We start from the raw sequence: 19,675 nt of genomic DNA, 5'->3' as shown, positions 1-19,675 counted from the left end.
TCAAACTCCTGGAGCTCCCTCGCTAACAGCACAATCGGAGTCCGAACACCACAAGGACTGCAGCGATTCAAGGAGGCAGCTCACCACCACCTTCTGGAGGGCAGCTAAGGATCGGCAATGAGTTCAAGCCCAGCTGGCAAATCTCAAATCCCATGAACAAAAAATATAAAAACATATATGAATAGGAAGTGTTTGGAGGGATATGGGCCGGGTGCTGGGCGGGTGGGACTAGATTGGGTTGGGATATCTGGTCAGCATGGACGGGTTGGACCGAAGAGTCTGTTTCCGTGCTGTACATCTCTATGACTCTATGACTCTATGTCATTGGCTGGCAAACACTTTGGCATCAGCATATCCTTGTCTCTTGGGGGTGGATTGATGGATATGGGGAGTGCGTGACAAGCTAGGGTTGAAACCCAAGGTCAGCTGTGGCAGTACTAAATGACCAATGGGCAGAATGGTCTACTCTTGCTCCTGTTCCTTGTGTGAAGTCCTCAGCTTGTACAAGGTGCTGGAAAAATGCTTGTTATGGTTTTTATCTCCCATTGATCCTCAGGGCAATATTAAGCACAGCCACCAATGGAGGGAGTGAGAGCTCCAACCGATTGTCCCTCACCTCACTGTTAGGGAGGGGCTGGCATTCAGGGGCAGAACGAGGTGCCAAGAGACAAGAAAAACAGCATGGGCGTTTGCAATTATGTAGCGCCACCGGGTCTCTAAGCCCTTCGCAGCCAATGAAGTGTGATTTCTATTGGAATACAGCAACTGAGAGAACCTGGCAGTCAACCTGTGCACAGCAAGATCCCACATATTGCATTGTGATATTCTGGGTCATTGTAAGTAGTGCTGGTTGAAGGGTAGACATTGGGGCCCACGACATTAAAGGGAGTGCTGCACACTCTTCCACTGCACCTGAAAAGGCAAACTTAATAGTTCATATGTGAAGGGTAACACCTCCAGCAGTGCAGGACGCCTTCAGTACTGCAGTGGAATATCGACTTGAATTCCTACCTCATATTGCCGGATTCGAACCCGCAACTTTATGTGTGAGGTAAGAGCGCTAGCCACTGAGCTACAGCTGGTTACAAGGAGGGAGCTGTGATGTGTATCTGAGTGAGACAGTGAGCTACCCTGATTATCTTGTAAATAAAATATAATTTAACTCAACTTTCCCTTCGGAATTCTTTGATTTTTCTGTTTGCTGTTGTTGTCCGCCAGACATCAGGTAATAGACACGTTAGATCACTCATCTCCCGGATGCTGTAAATCCTCTAATAAACGGCCCACAAACCGGCTGGATTCTCACTTCACAACAGCTCTGATAAAGAGTCATCTAGACCCGAAATGTTAGCTTGCTCTCTTTATCCATGAATGCTGCCCGACCCACAGTATTTGTCGTTTTCAGAATATTCAGATAACTTGATGCCAATCCTGTGTTGCAGGCAGAGGGAGCCTCTCAATGTAGATGATCTCAGCTTCTCTCTGAAGTCCTCCAGCACTGGATCGGGATCCACTTTCTCGGTCGCTGAGCTAAACAGGGAGGACTCTCATTCTCTTCTTCATCGACTGCAGTTCACCAGGTAACCCTTCTGTCCCTGAGTCAGAAGATTCCTGAAGAAGGGCTTATGCCCGAAACGTCGATTCTCCTGCTCCTTGGATGCTGTCTGACCTACTGCGCTTTTCCAGCAACACATTTTCAGCTCTGATCTCCAGCATCTGCAGTCCTCACTTTCTCCTCAGAAGATTATGGGTTCAGATCCCATTCTTCAGAGACCTAAATGCAGAATCCAGACTGACTCTCCCAGTGCCGTGCTGGGGGAGTGCCACTCTGTCAGCAGTGCAATCTTCCATGTGAGATAATCAGCCCAGGGCCCTCTTGATGCCTCTGAGGTGACTGTTTTTGAAGCAGAGCAGGGGACGTTCTCATAAGGTTTTGAGGAGGTCTTCATTGGTGGAAAGTGCTTTTTAACCCAGGCTGTTGATGGGAATTATTCTGATTCACTTAAAACACCTACAATATGGAAACAGGACATTCAGCCTAACAAGTCCATACTGACCCTCTGAAGAGCATCCCACCTAGACCTCTACCTTACCCCTGTATTGCCTGCGGTTAATGCACCTAACCAACACATCCCTGGACACTTTGGACAATTTAGTGTGACCTAACCACCTAACCTGCACATCTTTGGACTGTGGGAAGAAACCGTAGCAACCAGAGGAAACCCATGCAGACATGGGGAGAATGTGCAAACTCCATTCAGACACTCGCCCAAGGCTGGAATCGAACCTGGGATCATGGTGCTGTGAGACAGCAGTACCACTCTATTGTTTAACCTTCCTGACCCTGACCACTGTCTCTCACCTGTCATCCTTCATAGCCTGGTTTCCCAGAGAATGCCTGCACCAGATTGGCTTTCTGCCACTTTGCTAGACTAATACCATGGGCAGGAAAATGTGGCGGCTTCAGTGAGGTTACTCCAATTGCATCAAGCATCTCTGCTGTGCCTGCTGCCCACCAGTGTTGGTCGACTGAGGTGGGCTTCATTCAGGCATGGCATGGCAGCCCCTCAGGGGCGTTCATAGAGTCATAGAGATGTGCAGCATAGAAACAGACCCTTCAGTCCAATTCATCCATGCTGGCCAGATATCCTAACCTAATCTAGTCCTATTTGCCAGCACTTGGCCCATATCCCTCTAAACTCTTCCTATTCATATACCCATCCAGATGTTTTTTAAATGTTGCAATTGTACCAGCCTCCACCACTTCCTCTGGAAGCTCATTCCATACACGTACCACCCTCTATGTGCAAGAATCTGCATTATGGAAAGGCAAATCAGAGTAGGACATATACAATTAATGGTAAGGTCCTAGAGAGTGTTGCTGAACAAAGAGACCTTGGAGTGCAGGCTCATAGCTCCTTGAAAGTAGAGTCGCAGGTAGATAGGATAGTGAAGAAGTGGGTTTGGTATGCTTTCCTTTATTGGTCAGATCATTGACTATAGGAGTTGGGAGGTCATATTGCGGCTGTACAGAACATTGGTTAGTCCACTTTTGGAATATTGTGTGCAATTCTGGTCTCCTTCCTATCGGAAGGATGTTGTAAAACTTGAAAAGATTCAGAAAATATTTACAAGTATGTTGCCAGGGTTGGAGGATTTGAGCTATAGGGAGAGGCTGAACAGGCTGGGGCTGTTTTCCCTGAAGCATCGGAGGCTGAGGGGTGACCTTATAGAGGTTTATAAAATCATGAGGGGCATGGATAGGATAAATAGACATGGGATGGGGGAATCCAGAACTAGAGGGTATAAGTTTAGGGGTAGAGGTGTAAGATATAAAAGGGACCTAAGGGGCAACTAAATCCTCGTTATTTTGGATCACTGCTGCTTTAAAATGCTAAAGTACTCATCTCAAACAGTACTCATCTGTTCAGATTTGCAGATTAAGCTGTTCAGCACTAAAGTCTCAAACCAGATGATTAAATGGTCTAACTAACACTCAAACTGTACGTTTCACATTGGATGGGTAGTGTTAGATCAGTTTTCTATCTTTCTGGGTGAGAACTAACATTTCATCATGCACAAAGGGGCAAATCAGCAAGGCAGTCAATGTATAATTCAGATTGCACTCTATTGGATCGGAAGTACTGAAGTAAAAATGACACTAAGGAGGAACAATCTGAACCATTGCATTAAATCTCACTCGTATTTTTGACATAGACAATTCCTGGAATGAATTTTGTTGGAAAAGTCTGGGTAGTGGGTAAGAACAAGAAAATGTTTACTTCCACATCCAGATACCATTCACTATCCAAGCCCAACCACCAAGTGCAATTCGGTAACATGTCGAGCATTTCAGAGCAAGTGAAGGCGAAGCCCAGCAAGAACTCTTGAAACAGATGGGGAACTGCAGGAGGATTCACTTAGCAAATCATTCCCCTAGACACTGAATAAAACACCTTTGTTTTGAGCAAGATCCTCATTTACCTTCAACAACGTGTATCAGACAGAGGTCATTTAGGATACTCTTTACAAGAAGCGTGATTATAATTCGACTTATCGAAAGGCGAAAGAGAGTTTATTGTAGAATCTCACCAGAACATATAGAGGCCATTTTGCTCATCAATTTGCACCGACGCTCTAATGAGCATCCCACCCAGACCCAAGCCCACACCCTGAACACCCAGCCTATCCCAGAAACCCCACATCTACCATTCTTAATCCACCAAGTTTGTAAATCCCTGGAAACTATGGGATAATTTAGCCTGGCCAATCCACCTAAACCGCACCTTTCTAACTGCGGAAAGAAACCCGAGCACCCTGCAGAAACCCAGGAGAATGTGCAAACTCCACACAGACAGTCGCCTAAGACTGGAATTTAACCCAGATCCCTGACGCTGTGAGGGAGCAGGGCTACCCACTGTGCCATGCCACCCAATGGTTGAGGTAGAGCACTGGGATCTTTACAAAGGGAACCAGGTTGCAGGTCTGTTCAACCAGAAGCTTTGACAAGCAAGAATAGCATTCATTGTTGCCCAAGGTGTCTCATCGGGGGAGGAGTTTAGATGCAAAAATTGTGCAACTTGGGATGACAGTCAGACAAAGGCAAACTTTTAAAAAGTCTTTACTTTTCACCTTGCTCTGTCCATTGTTGAGAGTATTCATAATTCTGAAAACCCTGAACAGATCACCTTCTGATTTGCACTATTCTAACAAAAGATACACCAGCCTTTCCCACGTGGTCATACCTCTGGAAATGACTTCTATACTTGCTCCTTTGTCCTCACCATTCCTCAAGGCAGGGAAAATAACACCAATGCAAGATTCTAATTGAGACCCAATCATGTATTCTTGCACAGCTAACTCTTTCCCATTCTGCTCGAAGACAAAATGCAGATAATCTCCAGTAGTGTTGGTGAGCTGGGGAAACCTGTCCAATTCCATTTTCACAGCAGGTTAACAATGAGACAAGCACAAATTGTTGGGTTGGGAATTTGGAAAAGTACATCTCACTGATTTGGCAATGAACTCAAGCAGCATTCCTGATTTGCTGTGCATCATTAGCATTTATCAACTTGAACGATTGTGAGGTCGGAAGTGACAAGGGGTTGGGGGTTAGGGGAGGAGCACTGCAGAAACAAATGCTTCCATGCCTCACATTGCTCAAAACTAATTTTAGCCACTTCTATTCTGATCCGATTTGAATTCCATAAGCTTTAATGACTGAGTTTTAGTAAACAGTTCCCTGTTCCCAAGGAGAAAGAAGCAATTCATTAAGATTAAGAGAGCGGCAACAAGAGCAGCTATTGTGACAGCCTGTGCATGGTGCTAACTCACCAACTCTCCATATCTCCTCAGCTAGCCACTGGTCTGTGGTGCAATTACCCATACCCTCCACCCTCTGGCCTCTCACAGGACATGAGGTCATCCTTAAATCACACCCTAAGGAAGTCAATCACTACATCCAAGTCACCACTCCCAGTGTCAGTACAGAGGGAGTGCCGTACTGTCAGGGGGACAGTACTGAGGGTGTGCTGCACTGTCGGAGGGTCAGTACAGAGGGAGTGCCGCACTGTCAGAGGGTCAGCACTGAGGGAGTGCCATATTGTCAGAGGGTCAGTACTGAGGGAGTGCCGTACTGTCAGAGGGTCAGTACTGAGGGTGTGCTGCACTGTCAGAGGGTCGGGACTGAGGGTGTGCTGCACTGTCAGAGGGTCAGTACTGAGGGAGTGCTGCATTGTCAGAGAGTCAGTACTGAGGGACAGCTGCACTGTTGGAGGGTCAATACTGAGGGAGTGTTGCACTGTTGAAGGGTCACTATTGAGACAATGCTGCACTGTCAGATGGTGAGAATTGCATGAGTGCTGAGCTTTGGGGGGGGGACGCATCGTTGGATGAGATGTTAATTTGAAGTTCTGTCTGCCCTCTCAGGTGGATATAAAAGATCCCACAGCAACCATTCAATATGAAACAGCAGACATCTCCATTGTTGCCTTGTTTATCATCTGGTTACTGTTGGGCTGGCAGTTCACTCTCTGCAGTTGGCCCCACTGCCCCTAGGTCTATTGGGGAAGGTGGCAACCAGAACAATTGTGGCAGCTGGTGGAGGTGAGAATTTAACTGGGATCCCTCTCCATCACAATACCTTCTGTTGGTAAGGTAACAGCATTGGACCAATAAATCCATGCTGCCTCACTTTCTGACTAGAAGGCTAATGTAATGCTAGCCTTCATATCTCGAGGACCAGAATGCAAGGATGCAGAAGTTATGCTGCATTTAAACAAAACCCTGGTCTGGGTTGGATGCTGTCTGAAGGGTCAGTGCTGACTCGATGGGTCGAATGGCCTCTTTCCATCCACTCGGGAATCTATGATTGCTTGCCCTTTGTAGCGGACCGTTCACAACCACAGGAAAACATCTCAGAAATATTGAAGTACTTTTGAAATGGAGTCAGTATTATAATTTTGCTTCTGAGCCGTGGAACTGAACACAATCAGCAAGTCAGGAAAAATCTCAGGATCTGCTGGGATTTGTGCAGGGGCATGGGGAGTTACAATGAAGCAACTGGTTAGCAATTGTTTGAAGGTGTCAGGAGCCAACAGTAGCATGTTGTCTCTCATTTCTTTACACCTCCCAGCCTAGCCCCTGACACTGGAGACTTTCAAAGCATTGAATCATGACTAAGCCTGCAGTGCTGGAACTCTAATTGGCGATTAATGGGCAGATGTGAGAAGAGCTTTTGAAACAGTGACAAAACAAATTTCTGCTGGATTGGAAGTCAGGGACTCTGACTGATCACAGGAGGACTTGCCAGGTCAATTTTCCTTTTCAATAAATAGTACAAAACAAATAACTGGTGAAAAATTAATCTCAGCAACCTCCTTTAGCTTCAGAACCCCTCGAGATCTCTTTGCTCCCCCAATTCAGCCTCTTAACTGACCCTGGTTTTCATTGCTGCAGCGTTTGGTCTCTTTCAGAAATGTAGTTTGTTTTTAAAATTTGTAAAACTGCAAAATGTTGCAACTTGAAAATTACAGAAACTGCAATAATATTAATCTTGTCTCCACACAGCCTTAAATGCCTCTGTGCGACGCTAATGTTCTGAATATTGCTAATATGCATCAGGTACATTGCCCAGGGATCAAAATGAAATTTACAGAAGTGCAACAGAAATAAGCTTTTCTCTCTGCGCCAGGTTCCACTCTGAGGGGCCTGGAGACAATTCCTTCCCTCTTGATGTTGCTGATGTACATTCCTTGCCAAACACATAGTCTTCATCTGGTTTTTAATTGGTATGGGTTAGCAGCTAAAGGCATCAAAGTGCTGTTGAACATTATCGGATAAGCCACTCTCATTGATTGGTGGAGCAGACTTGATGGGCCGAATTGTTTACTTCTATTCCATGTCTTAGGTTCTTACGATCTTAAGAGTTAAAGTGCACTCCCAGTCACTTAGCCTTTACTGCAGTCTGCATTACGATCATGGCTGATAAGGAGGAATTTCTTCTCTCACAGGGAAGTGAACTTGTGGAGTCCTTTACCAGAGGGCTATTGAGACTGCGTCCTTAAGCATGTTCTAAGCTGAGATAGACACATTTTTAATCAGTAAGGATTCAGCACTTTCCTGTCCCTTGGCGTATTATTGGACTGCTTCTGAGGCCTAAAACCTGGATTGTGCTCTCAGAGTCTCTTAATCTTTCACTCCTCCTTTAAGATTGACCTGAAACCCTCCCTTGTTGAGAAGCTTTGCCTGCAAACCAGGTATCCCCTTATGTGGCTCTGTGTCAGACATGGCTTCATTACTTTCCTGTTAAGAAGTGTTGCCATTGACATTGCAGATGGCAATTTTCTGGTCAACGCGGTCAATTCAGTTGCAGGTCTACAAAACATTATATAAAATATATGATGCAGAAATAGGCCATTCAAACCAACCATTCGATGCTGTAGTCATGCCTCAATCCCAATTCTTCTTTTTCCTCTCTCGATTAGCTCTATCAGAATAAGCCTTTCTCCCTGATGTGTTTATCAGGACTAGACCCTGAATGCCTCAAAGCTGTTTGACTCTTCCACTTCTTGTCCCACATTCTCACCACTCTCTGGATAGAAAAGATTTCTTCATGGCATCGATCTCATGCTGATGGTCTCTCATGTTGCTGTTCTAGCATGAGGAATGGTTTCCACATCTATTCTGTGAAGCTCTGTCATGATGTGAAAGACCTTGCGCATTACACTCCTTTTGTAAAAGCGAAACGTCACAGCATGTTCAGGTTTTGCTTATACTCATTGCCTCTCAGTTTTGATAGCATCCTTGTACATCTTTTGTGGGCTTTTCCAGTGCCTCTATATGATTTTAATATTATAATGACTATAAATGACCCAGTGTTCTTTGGTGTGGCCTAATCAAGGACTGGTATGAGTTTAACTGCTCTCCTCTTCAGATCTCTCCCTGCATATTGACATCTGATCTTTAATTTACTATTTACCTTTTTATTCTTCTGTATTTTTGATTGGACTGAAATTAGAAAAGGTATGTTTTATAAGCCAAGGATTGCTGATGGGTTACTGCACTTTATCAGAAGTTAATTACCTGACACTCATTGTCAATGTTATTTCCACTGCAGCTTGTTCAAACATTGGAAATATGATAGGGCTGGAACCAAGGGATGTGGACATAGGGAAATTCAGCCAGCAATAGTTAACTAATTGGTCAGTGGACTGTTAACCAGTTATTGATAACAAAGGCTTGCTGGCATCCCTATGATTGACTCCCAAGTGGCTTATGGATGTGAATATTTGGTCAGAAGCCAGCAGACCTTCAAAAAGGAAGGAGCTGCCCTCTCTCTGCAGTAATAAACCTCTCCAGAATCAGGAGAGATAGTTTATTTGCCTTATCAGTATCTGTAACCTGTGTTTCTTTAACCAATGAGTCAGAGACTTTATAAGTTGTGAACAAGTCACTCTGTGCCTCTTGCAAGCAAGTGAAAGCACTTGGAGAAGGAAGATTGAGAAACTGCAAGTCAAAAGGATCATCTCAGGGAACGTTGAACTGCCTTCCCAGACTTTCCCTCAACCCATACTACCCTGTTGTTATGTCTGTTCCAGGTTTGTCTGTCTGCATATGTGAGTTGGGGGAGTTTTTTAAGGGAGTTCGAGTTAATTAGTTGAGTAACATATCGACAGTTCATAATTGTTTACCTTTAGCTGGAAACTATTTATGTTAATGATAAATTGTAATTCTTGTTAAGTATAAGAAACTGCATCTAAAATGAAGGTTAAATTGGGGGATTTTTGTGTACCTTTAAGAAAATCTCAAACTTTTGAGACTATAGGAATAGTGGGACTTAGTTTCCAGTGAGCGACCCAGTGAAGTGTATCACTATGGTTTGAATTACCTGTGTCATTACTTTGTCGATGTTTCTTGTTGTACTCCTGGATCATTTTTGCTGTCCACCCCATTTGGATGACTCTTTATCTTTCTCCGGAAAATGTAATAAATTACAATTTGTTCAGCACATAGTTAATGTGTTGAAATTAACTTTCCAGTTATATGTCCAGTCAGTATGTTTGATCTCTATGTATTAGCAGCAATTTTCAAAAGCAGTTCTGAATGAATTTGTCACCTAGTTCAAGATTTAAGTTCAAATTCACACTGCAGTACTGCCTGCTGGCATGCGACAATTCATAGAGAGTGAAAAAAAAATTCTTAAAAGTAAATTATTCAACTAATCACAGAAGGTTAATGATGATTAATTCAATAGCATCTTTCGTGACCTCAAAACATTTGAAGTTTTCAAAAGGAAGTTAGATATAGCTCTTAGGGCTAACAGGATCAAAGGCAGTGAGGGAAAAGCAGGAATAGGGTACTGCGTTAGATTATCAGCCAAGATCATATTGCATGGTAGACCAGGCTTGAGGGGCTGAATGGCCTCCTGCTGATCCTATTTTTCATGTTTCTCAGCAAATCTCAAAGTGCTTTCCAGTCAGTGCAGTACTTGTATGAAGTTGAATTGAATTAGCTTTATTGTCACGTGTACTCACATGAGATACAGTGAGAATTTGACAAGTTGCCACTTACAGTGCCATCATAAGTACAAAGGCACCCCGGGACAGATTCTGGGTACAGATTCATAAGGAAAAGAAAATTAGAAAAGTAAAGAAATAAAAAATGCAGTCACCGCTGAAATGCAGCAGCCAGTTTACACACAGTAAGTTCCCACAAACCTAAGTATGACAATGACTAGATTGTCTGGTTTTGTGATGTTGGTTTAGGGATAAATATTGGGCAGGACGTTTAGCTAACCCGCCCTCCTGCTCCTCTTCACAATAACATCACAGGATCGTTTATGCCTCAAGAGGTAGCACTTCTGACAGTGCCATACCTCGTCAGTTCTGCAATGGCGGCACAGTGGCTCAGTGGTTAGCACTGCTGCCTCACAGCACCAGAGACCCGGGTTCATTTCCTGCCTCAGGCGACTGACTGTGTGGAGTTTGCACATTCTCCCCGTGTCTGCGTGGGTTTCCTCCGGGTGCTCCGGTTTCCTTCCACAGTCCAAAGATGTGCAAGTTAGGTGAATGGGTCATGTTAAATTGCCTGTAGTGTTAGGTACAGGGGTAAATGTAGGGGAATGGGTCTGGGTGGGTTGCGCTTCGGTGAGTCGGTGTGGACTTGTTAGGCCGAAGGGCCTGTTTCCACACTGTAAGTAATCTAATCTAATCTCGTGACCTGTGCTTTACCTTAGGACTGAAAGTGGCTGATTTGAATATCTGTCTATGTGTGTTCACTGATCGTGTGGCGATCTCTCTGATAGTCAAGTTCTGTCACGAGTCATGAAGCAAAAGGCTTTTTGGAATCACGGCCTCTCTGTGTAGCCGTCTAGATTCTTGCTGAGCTGTCAGCCAGCCTGGCTTGTGCAGAAGTTCCTGCGAACAAAAACAACGGGAGTTTTGTCTCTGAGCAATCCTGAAGGCCTTGTGTTGTTTTTGTGAAAAATTTGGATTTGGTGAATGTGGAAAGGTTTGAGAAGGTAGTGGTGGGGAGGTAGGGAGTGGGGTTGGGGGGGGGGGAGTTGATGGGATTCTGTTTCTGGACTGCAGCACTGTGGTCGAAGAGGAATGTAGATGTTTAGCTTCTGAATCTAGCCAAACAGAGCTGTGTTTGCCAAGCACTGAGCACATGACTAGCTCTGTCGAAGCCGTTTCTCAGAGCCTGAGTGAGGGGGTCTCACAATTTGCTATAAAGGGCTTTGATTGAATGCTGAGCTGACATTTACAGGCTGGAGAGGCAGTCGGTCTCACCTTGTTTTGTGAACAGTGGTCATGGGCAGCACGGAGTTTTGTCTGTCAGGAGGAGTGGAGCAGGGAGTTTTGAGAGTCTGGGCCGGGAATTGGAACTTCTTCAAACTCAAGCTCCATCAAAGCCAGCTTCTCCCCGTTCTGACCATATTCTGTCTGGAAATCATGACGCGATTTGGCTCCCAAAAGTGGACCTTATTTCTCGGCTCTGATGCCCACTCGCTGTCCTGTCCAATCCACATTCATCCTCGTCACCTCCCTTGTCAATTTCTACAACACTCGCATCCCCTTACCACTCAGAATCTCCTCCTCACCTCCACCACCACCCCATCCAATCACCCTTCCCACCTTCTCTCCTCAACCTCTGCTCTCCAACCCTCTTCTTTGTAATTCCCCATTATCTCTCCCATCTCCTCAGTATTGTGTTCCCCCCATAGATAGATTCCAGATTGCTTCAGATGATTCTGGGCTGCATAACTTGTATTTCTGTAACGCCTTTCACAGTCAAAGAGGTACTTTGTAGTGTGTGAAACACTAAGTTACTCACAAGGAACAGGAGAATCGACGTTTTGGGAATAAGCCCTTTTTCAGGAAAGAAGAAGGGCTTATGCCCGAAACGTCGATTCTCCTGTTCCTTGGATGCTGCCTGACCTGCTGCGCTTTTCCAGCAACACATTTTCAGCTCTGATCTCCAGCATCTGCAGTCCTCACTTTCTCCACTAACTTACTCACAGCCAATTTACTCAGAGCAAGCTCCCACTAATGGCAAAGTGAAAATAATCAGATAATCTGTCTTTTCTTGGTGATGTTGATTTTGTTCATTACAGGATTATTAATAAAAATGAGATTGTTAATGAGCAAATGTGATGGAGGATTTTAATTTAATGTTTCATTAGTCTGCCCTCTCAGGTCAACAGAAAGATGTTGTGGCCACTATTTCCTATTATCTGGTCGTTGAAATTTTGGGATGTGAGCTCTGAGGTAACCATAAAGAATGTGTTCTTTCTGTGCACAAATTGGCTGCTGTGTTTCCTACTTTAACATGTGCTTCATTGGCTGTGAAGGAATTAGGGACATCCTGAAGACAGGGTGGCATGGTGGCTCAGTTGGTTTAGCACGGGAGTGGGAGAGTCCAGAACTAGAGGGAAGAGGTTTAGGGTGGGGGGGGGAAAGATATAAAAACGGCTTTAGGGGCAACATTTTCACACAGAGGTTGGTGCGTGTATGGAATGAGCTGCCAGAGGCAGTGGTGGAGGCTGGTACAATTACAGCATTTAAAAGGCATCTGGATGGGTGTATGAATAGGAAGTGTTTAGAGGGATATGGGCCAAGTGCTGGGAAATAGGACTCAATTAGATTAGGACATCTGGTCAACATGGACGAGTTGGGCCGAAGTGTCTGTTTCTGTGCTGAACATCTCTATGATAATATGACTCTATGCTGCCTCACAGCACCAAGGACCTGGGTTCAATTCTGGGTGACTGTCTATGTGGGGTTTGCACGATCTCCTCATGTCTGTGTGAGTTTCCTCCAAGTGCTCCAGTTTCCTCCCACAGTCCAAAGATGTGCAGGGTAGGTGGATTCGCCATACTAAATTACCCCATGATGTGTGGGTTAGCCATGGGAAATGCAGAGTTACAAAGATAGGGTAGGGGAATCGGTCTCGGTGGGATGCTGTTCGTAGGGTCAGTGTGAATTCAATGGGCTGAATGGCCTACTTCCATACTGTAGGTGTTCTACGATAGGACAGATGCTGTACAAATGTAAGTTTGTCTTCATTTTGTTTTGTTTCTTGTTGGAGTCTGTACTATCATTCTAATGTGAATTCTACAGGAATGAGGCAAGAGTAGATTGAGAGAGAGAGAGAGAGAGAGACAGAGGAAGGAAAATTGTATGTGTTCCCTGGCTGTTTGTCAACTATTCCAGTCAAATTTCCTGTTTATAGGAAGAAAAATAAAACAGGGTCTGGAATAAAAACAACAGCAAATGATTCTGGGATTTATTTTTCTTGTCTTTCAAATATATTCAGTGTAGTTTGTCCTGTTCAGTTAAAATTACAACAATTCTACGGGGACACTGAACTGTGATAACTGTGAGGCATAGCTGTACACAAATTGTGCCAATTCCAGGATAAAATAATCCACAAACTGCACCAACTGTGAGGCACCATCACACAAGCTGAAATGTATAAGGAGAGGCTGGATAGACTGGGAACTTTTTTTTCCCCCTGGAGCGTAAGAGCTGAGGGGTGACCTTATTGAGGTTTATAAAATCATGAGGGCCATGGATGAGGTGAATAGCCAAAGTTGTTTCCCCAGGGTAGGGGACTCCAAAATGGGACAGCATAGGTTTAAGGGGAGAGTGGAAAGATTTAAAAGGGAGCTGAGGGGCAACATTTTCACACCGAGGGTGGTGCATGTACAGAACGAGCTGCCAGAGGAAGTGATAGAGGCTGGTATAATTACAACATTTAAAAGGCATTTGGACAGGAGCATGGATGGGAGGGTTTAGAGGGATATGGGCCAAACGCAGGCAAATGGGACTAGTTCAGTTTAGGAAACCTGGTCAGCATCGATGGTTAGACCGAAGGGTCTGTTTCTGTGCTGTATGACTCTATGACAATGAGGCATAATGACACAGAAAACTCCACTGACTGTCCAATAATCTATGACGCAAAGTTCACTGACCTTGGGGCAAAGCTAAAAATGGATCTGAGAATGAATAAAGGAAATTGTTAAAAGAAAACACATTAAATCATCAAGGATAGTTATCTAAAGGGTTGTAATTCTGATTCATCAAATAAAAATATGTTGGGAGGAGCATCACCTAGTGGCAAGGGCTGTTACTGCAGAATATCTCAGCCCTGTCACATATCATTGTGTTCTTAACCCCTTATTCCCAGAGCTTCCCAAAGTTGGGTTGCAAGTTGAAATTTCGGGATGTGAGCTCTGAGATAACCATGCTCTCCCTCTGTCAGACCACAGACTCTGTCCGCCCCATCTCCGCCACACTTCTCATGTTCTCATTGAGGGGCACAATTTAATTTACGAGTCCCAAAATGAGGTGGCAATGCAAAAAAATTTGGAAATTGTTGCCATTTCCATTGTGTTCCCTCATATCATTTGAATCATTTCCACAGGCAGTGTTAAAACTTGCGAGGGATAAATTGCGTCTCCTGACAAACATTATTAAAAATTTGACACTGGACCTTAGCAAAAGTATTGGCACTTCAATCCTCAAAGCATGATGTTAGAATTAGTGAGCCACAGACTGGATATTAAAAGTCCTATCTCCTGTTAAATCTTTCCATGACCTCGCCAGTCGCTGATTCCTGACAGTTTCCTCAAAATTTTGATTTTCATGTTTCCTATTTACTTTGCAACAGCAGAAGGAGTTCAAACTGAACCTGAGTTTGCATATGCTCACCAGATCGACCCTTCATACCATATAGTCAGTACAGTTTGTGTGAGGCTTTGTCCCTACAGTCAGTGCAGTTTGTGTGAGGCTTTGTCCCTACAGTCAGTGCAGTTTGTGTGAGGCTTTGTCACTACAGTCAGTGTAGTTTGTGTGAGGCTTTGTCCCTACAGTCAGTACAGTTTGTGTGAGGCTTTGTCCCTACAGTCAGTGCAGTTTGTGTGAGGCTTTGTCCCTACAGTCAGTGCAGTTTGTGTGAGGCTTTGTCACTACAGTCAGTGCAGTTTGTGTGAGGCTTTGTCACTACAGTCAGTGCAGTTTGTGTGAGGCTTTGTCACTACAGTCAGTGCAGTTTGTGTGAGGCTTTGTCACTACAGTCAGTGCAGTTTGTGTGAGGCTTTGTCACTACAGTCAGTACAGTTTGTGTGAGGCTTTGTCACTACAGTCAGTGCAGTTTGTGCGAGGCTTTGTCCATACAGTCAGTACAGTTTGTGTAAGGCTTCGTCACTACAGTCAGTGCAGTTTGTGTGAGGCTTTGTCCCTACAGTCAGTGCAGTTTGTGTGAGGCTTTGTCACTACAGTCAGTGCAGTTTGTGTGAGGCTTTGTCCCTACAGTCAGTGCATTTTGCGTGAGGCTTTGTCCTACAGTCAGTGCAGTTTGTGTGAGGCTTTGTCACTACAGTCAGTGCAATTTGTGTGACGCTTTATCCCGCAGTTGGTACAGTTTGTGTGATGCTTTGTCATGACAGTCGGTGTAGTTTGTGTGATGCTTTGTCACTACAGTCGGTGTAGTTTGTGTGAGGCTTTGTCCCTACAGTTGGTACAGTTTGTGTGACGGTTTGTCCCTACAGTCAGTGCAGTTTTTGTGATGCTTTGTCCCTACAGACGGTGTAGTTTGTGTGACGCTTTGTCCCTACAGTCGGTGTAGTTTGTGTGAATCTTTGACCCTACAGTCGGTGCAGTTTGTGTGATACTTTGTCACTACAGTCAGTGTAGTTTGCATGATGCTTTGTCACTACAGTCGGTGTAGTTTGTGTGACAGTTTGTCCCTACAGTTGGTACAGTTTGTGTGACGGTTTGTCCCTACAGTCGGTGTAGTTTTTGTAATGCTTTGTCCCGAATGTAGGTGCAGATTGTGTGATGCTGTGTCACTACAGTCGATGCAGTTTGTGTGATGCTTTGTCACTACAGTCGATGCAGTTTGTGTGATGCTTTGTCACTACAGTCAGTGCAGTTTGTGTGAAGCTTTGTCACTACAGTCGGTGTAGTTTGTGTGTAGCTTTGTCACTACAGTCGGTGCAGTTTGTGTGATGCTTTGTCACTACAGTCAGTGTAGTTTGCATGATGCTTTGTCACTACAGTCGGTGTAGTTTGTGTGACAGTTTGTCCCTACAGTTGGTACAGTTTGTGTGACGGTTTGTCCCTACAGTCGGTGTAGTTTTTGTAATGCTTTGTCCCGAATGTAGGTGCAGATTGTGTGATGCTGTGTCACTACAGTCGATGCAGTTTGTGTGATGCTTTGTCACTACAGTCGATGCAGTTTGTGTGATGCTTTGTCACTACAGTCAGTGCAGTTTGTGTGAAGCTTTGTCACTACAGTCGGTGTAGTTTGTGTGTAGCTTTGTCACTACAGTCGGTGCAGTTTGTGTGATGCTTTGTCACTACAGTCAGTGTAGTTTGTGTGACAGTTTGTCCCTACAGTTGGTACAGTTTGTGTGACGGTTTGTCCCTACAGTCAGTGCAGTTTTTGTAATGCTTTGTCCCGAATGTAGGTGCAGATTGTGTGATGCTGTGTCACTACAGTCGATGCAGTTTGTGTGATGCTTTGTCACTACAGTCGATGCAGTTTGTGTGATGCTTTGGCCGTACAGTTGGTGCAGTTTGTGTGATGCTTCGTCACTACAGTCGGTGTAGTTTGTGTGAAGCTTTGTCACTACAGTCGGTGCAGTTTGTGTGATGCTTTGTCACTACAGTCAGTGCAGTTTGTGTGATGCTTTGTCCCTACAGTTGGTGCAGTTTGTGTGAAGCTTTGTCACTACAGTCGGTGTAGTTTGTGTGAAGCTTTGTCACTACAGTCAGTATAGTTTGTGTGATGCTTTGTCACTACAGTCGGTGTAGTTTGTGTGAATCTTTGACCTTACAGTCAGTGCAGTTTGTGTGATGCTATGTCACTACAGTCAGTATAGTTTGTGTGATGCTTTGTCACTACAGTCGGTGTAGTTTGTGTGAATCTTTGACCTTACAGTCGGTGCAGTTTGTGTGACGCTTTGACCCTACAGTCGATGCAATTTGTGTGACGCTTTGTCCCTACAGTCAGTGCAGTTTGTGTGATGATTTGTCCCTACAGTCAGTGCAATATGTGTGACACTTTGACCCTACAGTCGATGCAGTTTGTGTGACGCTTTGTCCCTACAGTCAGTGCAGTTTGTGTGATGCTTTATCCCTACAGTCAGTGCAGTATGTGTGACCCTTTGACCCTACAGTCGCTGCAGTTTGTGTGACGCTATGTCCCTACAGTCGGTGCAGTTTGTAAGATGCTATGTCCTGACAGTTGGTGCAGTGTGTGTGTGTGATGCTTTTTCCCTACAGTCGGTGCAGTTTGTGTGACGCTATGTCCCTACAGTCAGTGCAGTTTGTGTGATGTTTTGTCCTTACAGTCGGTGCAGTGTGTCTGTTGCTTTGTCACTACAGTCAGTGTCGTTTGTGTGCTGCTTTGTCTCTACAGTCAGTGCAGTGTGTGACGCTTTGTCCCTACAGTCAGTGCAATGTGTGTGACGCTTTGCCCCTACAGTCATTGCAGTTTGTGTGATGCTTTGTCCCTACAGTCAGTGCAATGTGTGTGACGCTTTGCCCCTACAGTCGTTGCAGTTTGTGTGATGCTTTGTCCCTACAGTCGGTGCAGTTTGTGTGATGCTTTGTCCCTACAGTTGGTACAGTTTGTGTGATGCTTTGTGTCTACAGTCGATGTAGTTTGTGTGATCCTTCGTCACTACAGTCGGTGCAGTGTGTCTGTTGCTTTGTCACTACAGTCGGTGTCGTTTGTGTGCTGCTTTGTCTCTACAGTCAGTGCAGTGTGTGACGCTTTGTCCCTACAGTCAGTGCAATGTGTGTGACGCTTTGCCCCTACAGTCATTGCAGTTTGTGTGATGCTTTGTCCCTACAGTCGGTGCAATGTGTGTGACGCTTTGCCCCTACAGTCGTTGCAGTTTGTGTGATGCTTTGTCCCTACAGTTGGTACAGTTTGTGTGATGCTTTGTCCCTACAGTTGGTACAGTTTGTGTGATGCTTTGTGTCTACAGTCGATGTAGTTTGTGTGATCCTTTGTCACTACAGTCGGTGCAGTTTATGTGATGCTTTGTCCCTACAGTTGGTACAGTTTGTGTGATGCTTTGTGTCTACAGTTGGTACAGTTTGTGTGATGCTTTGTCCCTACAGTTGGTACAGTTTGTGTGATGCTTTGTGTCTACAGTCGATGTAGTTTGTGTGATCCTTTGTCCCTACAGTCAGTACAGTTTGTGTGATGCCTTGTCCCTGTAGTCAGTGCAGTTTGTGTGATGCTTTGTGCTGACAGTAGGTACAATTTGTATGAAGCTTTGTCACTACTCGGTGCAATTTGTGTGATGCTTTGTCCTACAGTCGGTGCAGTTTGTGTGATGCTTTGTCATTACGGTCAGTGTGGTTTTGTGATGCTTTGATCCCACAGTCAGTACAGTTTGGTGATCCTTTGTCCTATAGTTGATGCAGTTTATGTGATGCTTTGTCCTACAGTCGGTGCTGTTTGTGTGATGCTTTGTCCCTACAGTCAGTACAGTTTGTGTAATGCTTTGTCCCTATAGTCAGTGCAGTTTGTGTGATGCGTTGCCCTGACAGTCGGTACAGTTTGTGTGAGGCTTTGTCCCTACAGTCGGTGCAGTTTGTGTGAGGCTTTGTCACTACAGTCAGTGCAGTTTGTGTGAGGCTTTGTCACTACAGTCAGTACAGTTTGTGTGAGGCTTTGTCCCGACAGTCAGTACAGTTTGTGTGAGGCTTTGTCACTACAGTCAGTGCAGTTTGTGTGAGGCTTTGTCACTACAGTCAGTGCAGTTTGTGTGAGGCTTTGTCACTACAGTCAGTACAGTTTGTGTGAGGCTTTGTCACTACAGTCAGTGCAGTTTGTGCGAGGCTTTGTCCATACAGTCAGTACAGTTTGTGTGAGGCTTTGTCACTACAGTCAGTGCAGTTTGTGTGAGGCTTTGTCACTACAGTCAGTGCAGTTTGTGTGAGGCTTTGTCCCTACAGTCAGTGCATTTTGTGTGAGGCTTTGTCACTACAGTCAGTGCAGTTTGTGTGAGGCTTTGTCCCTACACTCAGTGCAGTTTGTGTGAGGCTTTGTCCTACAGTCAGTGCAGTTTGTGTGAGGCTTTGTCCTACAGTCAGTGCAGTTTGTGTGAGGCTTTGTCACTACAGTCAGTGCAATTTGTGTGACGCTTTATCCCACAGTTGGTACAGTTTGTGTGATGCTTTGTCATGACAGTCGGTGTAGTTTGTGTGATGCTTTGTCACTACAGTCGGTGTAGTTTGTGTGAGGCTTTGTCCCTACAGTTGGTACAGTTTGTGTGACGGTTTGTCCCTACAGTCAGTGCAGTTTTTGTGATGCTTTGTCCCTACAGACGGTGTAGTTTGTGTGACGCTTTGTCCCTACAGTCGGTGTAGTTTGTGTGATGCTTTGTCACTACAGTCGGTGTAGTTTGTGTGAATCTTTGACCCTACAGTCGGTGCAGTTTGTGTGATACTTTGTCACTACAGTCAGTGTAGTTTGCATGATGCTTTGTCCCTACAGACGGTGTAGTTTGTGTGACGCTTTGTCCCTACAGTTGGTGCAGTTTGTGTGATGCTTCGTCACTACAGTCGGTGTAGTTTGTGTGAAGCTTTGTCACTACAGTCGGTGCAGTTTGTGTGATGCTTTGTCACTACAGTCAGTGCAGTTTGTGTGA

The 19,675-nt window shown here is 44.8% G+C and overlaps 1 protein-coding gene across 3 annotated transcripts in view; it reads left to right on the top strand.

Moving 5' to 3' along the window:
* fndc3ba (fibronectin type III domain containing 3Ba) overlaps window positions 1–19,675 on the top strand; it is a 352,878-nt gene that overhangs the window by 161,891 nt on the left and 171,312 nt on the right. Inside the window, exon 2 of one of the 3 annotated variants that reach the window (XM_087993369.1) lies at window positions 12,185–12,269. The exons of the other annotated variants lie outside the window; for them this stretch is intronic. The gene's annotated coding sequence lies outside the window, so the exon portion shown is untranslated. The remainder of the gene's footprint in view (window positions 1–12,184; window positions 12,270–19,675) is intronic. 3 annotated transcript variants of the gene reach the window in all.

This window comes from Chiloscyllium plagiosum, unplaced genomic scaffold (assembly GCF_037043375.1).
Source record: "Chiloscyllium plagiosum isolate Xiang-an unplaced genomic scaffold, Cpla_swu_hap1 HiC_scaffold_13, whole genome shotgun sequence".
Classification (NCBI taxonomy): domain Eukaryota; kingdom Metazoa; phylum Chordata; class Chondrichthyes; order Orectolobiformes; family Hemiscylliidae; genus Chiloscyllium; species Chiloscyllium plagiosum.
This window is presented reverse-complemented; position numbering and strand designations above follow the sequence as displayed.